The following is an 8,148-nucleotide window of genomic DNA, read 5'->3' on the forward strand; positions in this document are numbered from 1 at the left end:
GCTCACTGTTTTCCTTGTCTTTTCTGCGTAAGAAGGAAAGTAGTTATTTCACAAGAGGCTTTTTCAAACCCACCCACATTTATTACACACGTGGGCCCAATCTTCCTAAAGGACTGCGCCCGCCTCTCCCTCTCCCTCTGGGGTTGGGCTTCACAGCTGATGGGCGGTTCCTCAGGTGGACAGTGGTCCCCCCTCTCTGCGGCCCTGAAGGAAGCAAGTCGGTGCCCGTGGGCGGTTAGAAGTCAGGCCCCTGCGGCGGGAGCTGGCTCGCTGCCATGATTCCCTGTGCTTGGCCGCCTGGCTCCGGGGAGCTCCGCCCACTCCCCACGGTCTCTCTGGGGAGATGCCTCCTCAGTGACACCCCAGGGCCGTGGTCGGCAAACCACGGCTCGAGAGCCACATGCGGCTCTTTGGCCCCTTGAGTATGGCTCTAACACAAAATACCACGTGCGGGTGCGCACGTACAGTGCGATTGCCTTTGCCTGACCTGTCTGCACTCACACCTCCTGCAGGCCCGCACCCCCCTGCAGACAGCACCAGTCCCCTGGAGGGGGCGCTGAGGAGGCCGGCCAGCCCCTCCCTGGGACAGGTGGCACCTGGAGGGCAGGCACTGCCCAGACCTCCAAGCTGCTTTCCCTCCTCTCCAGTGAAAGTAAATCTGCAGCTTTTCCTCATTTAAATAAACAAATCCCCGTCACCCCATGGGGAGCGCCCAGCGGGGAGAGCGTGGTGTCTGGAGGGTCAGACAGTGTCTTTTGAAATAAATATCGGCATTTACAATCATAGGAGTTATTTTTTTTTCAAAATTTATTTCAAAAATTTTTAAACCTATGGACATGTTAAAGCAGGGGCGGGGAGCCTTGCTTCTGCCAAGGGCCATGGGGATGTGTGTGACATCATTTGTGGGCCATGCGAAGTCATCAGCTTGACATTAGCCGGCTACAGGTGGTCAGACATCTAACTAACTCCCCATAAGGCCTTGGCAGGGCCAGACCAAAGGGCTCCTCAGGCCTCACGGGCCCGCGGGCCGATGTTCCCCACCCCCGAGTTAAGGCATAGCACAGGGAAACGTGTGTGCCTGTGTGTACATCTGTGTCACAGATTCACCGGCTGTGAACATTTTGTCCAATTTCTCTCTCCCTTTATAATTTTTTTATTAATTTGAGCCACATGTAAGTAAATTGCAGATATCATGATACCGCCTCAGGATAAAGGGATTTTCCTATTTAACCGTAACATCATTAGTGAAGGCAATTAACGAAATCAGCTAAAGAAATTAAGTAAATCCATACTATCATCTATGAGAAGTTCATATTCAAATTACCCCAATTACCCCCAAATGTTTTATTTTTGAAATGCTTTTGAACAAGAATTCTTAGAAAACATTTATGCAGAGGATGACTCTTCTCTTAGAAAATATTTCTATGCTGATCGTGTAGAGGAGTTTTTATACTCATGTTTAATTTAAATCGTGCATAACGTTGAATTAATATGAGTCTGTGTGTGTGTGTGCATGAGAGAGAGATTGGGAATGTTAGGCACGTGTGCATTTAACATGAAGCGTGACGGAGATCTTGTTTCTAGTAAATTGTTTGTGAAAAGGCACCTGCCTGTTTTTTCTTTTCTGCTTATGGTTTATGTTTTCTGATGTTTCCAAATCGCTGTATATTTCAGTGCCACGTGAGGTGGGATGTTTTAAAAATCGGGGCGGGCACATGTACCGTCTTTAGCACATCTAGTTTGGTGGGAGTTGAGAGGTGGGCTGAGTCTCTAATTATCTCTCCGTCTCCATGATGATGCTAGAGCTTACCTACCTCCTGCACTTGCATAGGACACGATGTGCAATCTGCTTAAAGTGGTTCTTAGTTTTAGTTCTTACATGAGTGTTTTTACAGTACAAGCCGCTGAGGCTTACCATCACGCGTTATGCGGAGGCGCCTCTTACGCAGCCTGATGCATGAGAGCTGGTAGCAGTGCCTTCATCAGCCAACTGTTAGGGCTCAGCTGCCCCCGTTCCCTTCGAGCCCCAAACGCTCCCTCATGGCTCCACATGTGCGTCGCTGTCACCACTTGCCTCTACGACAGTGGTCGGCAAACTGCGGCTCTTTGGCCCCGTGAGTGTGGCTCCTCTGCAAAATACCAGCTGTTCCACAAAATGCCGACTTCTGTGCATGGGCCACGAAGTTTCAATCGCACTGTACGTGCGCGCCCGCACATGGTATTTTGTGGAAGAGTCACACTCAAGGGGCCAAAGAGCCGCATGTGGCTTGCGAGCCGCGGTTTGCCGACCACGGCTCTACGAGACTCTGTCAGAGCGTGTTACGTGCGCTCTTCCTCCCTGTACTCTCTGCAGCTAGAAATGGGCCGTAGAACCTATTAGACATGACACACAGAATGTTACCCCAACACGAGTGAAGTTTTACAGAAAGAAGCCTAAAGGAACCTGTCGGCGAGGAGAAGACACGGCCTCCTGTTAACTCGGCCCCCTCGCTGCCAGCCGAGGCGGGCGCCTGTGACCTGGCGTGTGAGGAGCGAGTGAGGTTCCCCGGGGCAGGGGAAAGGAAGTCACTGCGTTAAGCCTTCGCCGAGAGACAGCGTGCCCTGGGGACACGTTTCATCACAGAAAGACGGTGACATCTGTGCCTGGGACTGCGACGCCCCAGGTGGGAGCTGAAGGACGCAGCCCTGTAGGTGCTATTTCACCTCTCGCCGGGGATCCAGGCTTCAGAGGAGAAGAGACCCCCGGAGATCAGGAAACCCGGTGCATAGACACCGTCAGCCTCCAGCGGTTTGAGACACACAGTGTGGCCGCGGCCGGCTGTCCTCACTTGTCGGAGCGCCGTCCCGGGCGGGTGCCCTGGAGCTGGGCCTGGCGGTGGCTCCCGCGGCCTTTCCCACATGCAGAGCCAAGGCGCGTGCCGGGCCCTGGGGCGCTGGTACATGCATGTTCTTCCTGAGTGTTAGTTACAGGGTCACTTTCCTGTTTTTGCCCCATTTTGACTCAGATGTTGTTTCAAGTCTGAGGCTCTGTCATCCATGTGGGCACTTGCCGGTCGCCTGTTCTGTCCCACTTCCCACCACGGCCACGGCTGCCTTCTTCCCCAGAGAAGCCGCACGCGCTCCTGCCAGGGTTGCCAGTGGTCGCCTGGCTCTGTCCCGGCCATTGCTGCAGCACGGGGCACGTGGCCAGCTCTTCCCCGCTGCCCTCTCTGAGGTCGGGCACCCCCTCTCTGACATCGGGGCACCCCCTCACTGACGTGGGAGCACCCCCTCTCTGACGCCCGGGGCACCCCCTCTCTGACATGGGAGCACCCCTCTCTAACATCGGAGTACCCCCTCTCTGACGCCGGGGCACCCCCACTCTGACATAGGGCACCCCCTCTCTGAGGTCGGGGCACCCCTTCTCTGACATGGGAGCACCCCTCTCTGACGTGGGAGCACCCCTCTCTGACGTCACGGCTCCCGCCTGCTTTCCTCCCGCTTCTGCCTGCAGAGGCTCCTCTGGCCTGTTCTGAAAATGCAAGGATTCTTGAGGCTCATCCTCGGCCCCTCCCCGTCTCTGTCCCTCAGCAGCCTCCCTCCTGTCTGCACGGCTGTCCCTGACTCTGTCCTGACAGCTCCAAGCTCCTGCCTCGGCCTCGCCCTCGGTCCCGGTTCCAGCACAGGCACAGCCAGGCGGTTCCATTTGCGGCTCAGATGTCGGGAGGGCAGTGGACACAGATCCAGCTTTTGATTCTCTCTCCTGAAGCCCTTTTCCCGACTCCCATCCTGTTAGTAAAGGAGCCACTTCTACCCGTTACTCAAGCGAAACACGTGGGAGCACTCCTGACCGCCCCCTTCATCCCCCACATCTGATCCGTCTGTGAGAGCCATTGATCCGCCTCCCTCAAGTCCCCCCTCGATCTCTCCATCTCAGAGCCTTCCCTGCGGCCTGGCTGCGCAGTGGCCTCTTCCTGGGTCCCCGCCTCCTTCCCTCTGCTTCCAGCCCCGTCCGCGTGCTGCGGGGGCAGAAGCTTGGGGGCGTGTGCGCTGCATCCGTCACTTGAGGTTCTTCAGTAGCTTCCCCTTTCACTCAAAATTCCCACCTCCAGCCGTTGACGAGGCCACACGTGTGGCAGCAGCTGGCTGCCTTCACTTGTCCAGAGTGCCTGTCCTGTGCGCTGTGCCCAGCCTCCCAGCTCGGCGTCCCGGCCCCCCAACTTCCCGGCCTCCTGGCCTCCTGGTTTCCCGGCCTCCCGGCCTCCCAGCCCCCCGCCTCGGCCTCCTGAGCGGAGATGCTTCCCGCCTTCACACTGCTGCTCCCTCACCTGCTCTTCCGTGCCAGCCTCTCGGGACCACTGCCTCTTTCTCGTCTGTCAGGTGGGCCTCCCTGAGCGTTTTGTCTACGTTCGTCTCTGCTTTAGGGATTTTATTTTTAGTCCTCACCTGAGGATATGCTTTTATTGACTTTAGAGAGAGAGGAAGGGATAAAGAGAGAGAAACATCAATCGGTTGCCTCCCATAGGCACCCGGACTGGGGATCGAACCCGCAACCTCCTGGTGTACAGGACGATGCTCCAACCAACTGAGCCCCCAGCCGGCCTCCTCTTCAGGATTAAAAAAAATGGTCATTATTTACTTTCTTGTTTATTTCCTTCTTCCCCTTTCTCACCTCTGAACACCCAGCGTCTGATCATGAGGACTCGGTAAATATCTGTTGAATCAATGAACGTGACAAAGATAGTGTATGAAGGTGCATCTAGTAGCTGATGCATAGAGATGTGGATAACTTCACCAAAGGAGTTAGATGTTTTAACGTTAGGGTTGACCTGAAGATACTAAAATAAGCTGCGAGTCTGGACGTTTCCAACAATTAACCCACCATCGTCAATAAGACTCTCCTAAGTGTCTGAAAGTCAGTATTCGCTCTTCACGCAGAACAAGGACATGTCCATGGTGCCGATTCAGGACCCACTCAAGTTCCAGAGTTCTGCTTTGTTTTGTTTAATAAAAATTTTCATATGCAGTTGAAGCAAACACTAAGGTTTTTATATTTCAAATTGCTGATCCTAAGCTTTGCTGAGTCCAAAGAACAAAAGTAAACGAGTTAAGTTCCCTCTAAATAAACAGTATTTTAAAATTAAGTAGAAACTTTACATGACCAAATAAGTTAGTAATCTTAAGATGCTCTTGCAATCGACGGAATTGCCTGGCCACGTTCAGTCTGCTCTCAGATTTATTGTTGTTGTGTTCATTGCTCGCTTGGCATCGACAGCATCCTGGCACAGGGAGCTAATGGGCCTGGCGTGGATGTCAGGGTGTGGGACCCGGAGGCGGCTGCCTCCTATCCACTCTCCGTCCCTGTCTCCATGCTGGCCTCGCGTGATCCTGGCCTCGTTATTCCATTTCCCTGCCGCTACTACGCCTAGATTCTCTCATATCCCAGCTCTAGATTTTGTGTGTGTGTGGATGCTTTTAATCTGGTTAGAGTGTCATTTTAGAGCCTATAGAATCCAAAGGTAGGAATGTTTTTGTACACAAACACGCACCTTGAATTGCCCAAAGAGCCTGGACTCATCCGTGCTGGGGCAGAATTCTGCTCAAGCACTTTACATTTTAGCTCAGATGGTGCGGAGGTGACGGTGAACACATACACATCCAGATGATGTCGAATAATGAAAGAAAATGGAAAGCTGCCTTCTGGAATTCTTAATTCTGTATTGTTCCACTCACCGTGTGATGTGGATGTGTTTTGTATTCCTAGAAAATCAGCCTCAATACGAGTTGATGTGGATGTGGGTTTCTTTTAGGTGTGTTTTGTATTCCTAGAAAATCAGCCTCAATACGAGAACCTTGCTAAAGGCTTTTAAAAAGCTTAAATAGCTTGTTCCCTTATTTATACTTCCTTCGCCACCTTTCACATTTTCACCTTTTAAAGGCACACATTTCTAAAGATGCTATTCTTACTGTCTTTCTCTTTCCCTCATTTCCTATCACCTAATTATTAACCCATGCAGCTGACGAACATGTCAGATTCCAACTTTCAACTACCCATTCCATGGTACCAGTTGGGCATTCTGCTAGCCCTTTGAGCAAAACAGATTGTAATTTTTCCCTCCAATTTTTTGTCCTGTTCCAGCTTCCTCCTAGTCCTGCTTGTCTGAAACTTCGTTTCTACCTCCTGATCTCATCCTCCTCACCTTTTTGGATCAGTCACTGTCCAGGCAACTGCTCTTCTATTCATAGCTGCCACCTCCCCTCTCCACACCGAGCCCTGACATCATAAACTAACTGGTTTCCTTCACTCTCTTCCTGCCCTAAAGCCAGTAAATACAATAGAAGATTCTTTATAAGCAGGTAACATGCTCTGCAATTCACATCATAGAGGCTGAGTGGCAGGCGGAATAGAAATCCCCACCTCAAGGCAGAATAGACGCCGTGTAAAGCTTCATCCGACAACGCACTTAAGTTACAACTGCTGACTACATACGTGCATGTCATTCTCACGTTGAACAGTTTAGGTTCACACAAATCGCATTTTGAGACCATAACACAAATACATTATAAATGAAAAAAATATACCTTTAAAAAAACAATAAATTTAAAAATTAAAACCACACATAGTACAAGGAGGGAATAAAAATAGATATTAAAAATACTTAGAACTAAAGGGTTACTACATTTCAAAACCTGTGAGCTAGGGGTCAAGCGGTAATTAGAGGGGGAGTTACTAGAACATAAAAAGACATCTTAGAAATTTTTTAAAAGGCTTCATTTTGATGAGCTAAACATTCAGTTGAAGACACGAGGGCCAGAGCAGCAAAACACACGCATGAAAAAATAAGGGAAGAAAGTGATAGTACTCAGAGCAAAGAGTCATGACATAGAAAACAGCGAGGAGGCCAACCAAGTAAAAAGTTAGTTGTAACAAAAATTGCAAGCTTCTGGCGAGATCCATCAAGTATCAAAAAGCCCACCAGAAATAAATAATACTAATACTCAAAGGAGGTTAAAAGACAGTGAGAGAAGCACAACACATCCAGGAGTGACTGCGGCAAAAAGAATGCAGAATTTCTCTGTTTTTGTGAGAACGAAGAGCAAGTGGAACTCACGGGTGGGTATGACTTTGTCAACTGCTTTCAAAGCTGTTGGGCCGTCTGTGCTGTAGGCGAGGGCTAGCCTGTGGCCCGCCCAGTGTTCTCCTGGGCCACACGCTCACCACAGTGTACGAACAAGAATATTCATGGTGGCTTTGGCATATCAGCTTCAAGCCTAGAGTCAGTGAAAACACTTGTAAAAGTAGAATGAGCAACTACGTTCATGTCATGGTACTGACTTACTCCGTTTAGGCAGGGGGATACCACCCGGAAATGAGGAATAAACAGCTGCTACGTCACAACCAGGACGACTTGTATCCATAATGTTGAAGCAAAGAAACCAGGCACACAGGACCCCTGACTCCATGCACATAGAGGGCAAGTACAGGCAAACCTGATCTCCATGCTCACAGTCAGAATCGCCCCCTCTGGGAGGGTTTGCTGAAAAAGAGCATGTTTCTGGGTCGCATGTCTCCGTTTACGTGGCGGTTACACCGGGACATACACATGTGAAACTTCATCACACTTCAGATGATAGCAGATCGCTATGTGTATGGCATTTCTCTATTAAGATTTTACAAAAAAGTACTGAAAAAGCACAAGATACAAAGGGTAAGAATATTATGAATAATTTTATACTAATAGCTGGGTAGTTTGTATTGTATGGAAACAGTGTTAGGAGAGTCTGTTACCAAAGCTGACTCAAGAACAAAAATTGGTGGAATGATTCCATAAACCTAAGGGAGTGTAATAAACGCTGAAAGCCATCCCACAATGAAAATACCAGAGCGTACGCATAATTCCAAAGCGGTGCCAGGGAATACAGAGCGTGAACACTACAGTTCATTTAATGAGTCCAGTATAATCCTGATATCAAAACCAGACAAGGATAGTAAAAGAAATATTTAGTCAGTTTGACTCATGATTTTACATTTTAAAATTTTAAACAAAATATTAACAAATGTAAATTCACTATGTTAAGCCCTGGCTGGTTTGGCTCAGTGGATAGAGCGTCAGCCTGCGGACTGAAGGGTCCTGAGTTCTATTCCGGTCAGGGAACATGTCCGGGTTG

General features: G+C 49.9%; 1 protein-coding gene across 1 annotated transcript in view; it reads left to right on the top strand.

Moving 5' to 3' along the window:
* The window catches only part of ZNF521 (zinc finger protein 521), a 250,078-nt gene that overhangs the window by 101,381 nt on the left and 140,549 nt on the right, over positions 1-8,148 (top strand).

This window comes from Myotis brandtii, unplaced genomic scaffold (genome assembly GCF_000412655.1).
Source record: "Myotis brandtii unplaced genomic scaffold, ASM41265v1 scaffold433, whole genome shotgun sequence".
NCBI classification, from domain to species: domain Eukaryota; kingdom Metazoa; phylum Chordata; class Mammalia; order Chiroptera; family Vespertilionidae; genus Myotis; species Myotis brandtii.